The sequence below is a fragment of the Octopus bimaculoides genome, unplaced genomic scaffold (genome assembly GCF_001194135.2).
Source record: "Octopus bimaculoides isolate UCB-OBI-ISO-001 unplaced genomic scaffold, ASM119413v2 Scaffold_20565, whole genome shotgun sequence".
In the NCBI taxonomy this organism is placed as follows: Eukaryota; Metazoa; Mollusca; class Cephalopoda; order Octopoda; family Octopodidae; genus Octopus; species Octopus bimaculoides.
In genome coordinates, this window is record NW_026331019.1 from 984 (window position 1) to 1,199 (window position 216).

The 216-nt window shown below is 46.3% G+C and overlaps 1 protein-coding gene across 2 annotated transcripts in view; it reads right to left on the reverse strand.

Moving 5' to 3' along the window:
* LOC106870832 (protein C19orf12 homolog) overlaps positions 1–216 on the reverse strand; it is a 2,308-nt gene that overhangs the window by 956 nt on the left and 1,136 nt on the right. The window lies entirely within an intron of this gene.

Genomic DNA, 216 nt, shown 5'->3' on the forward strand with positions numbered 1-216 from the left:
GCTAGCATGGAAAGCGGACGTTAAACGACGACGATGATGATGATGATTTAATTACACCTTACACATCATCGTGGAGGCACGTGGCTTAGTGGTTAAGGGTGTTGGCATCATGATCGTAAGATTGTGGTTTCGATTCCTGGACCAGGCGACACGTAGTGTTCTTGATCAAACACTTCATTTCACGTTGCTCCAGTCCACTCAGCTGGCAAAAATGAG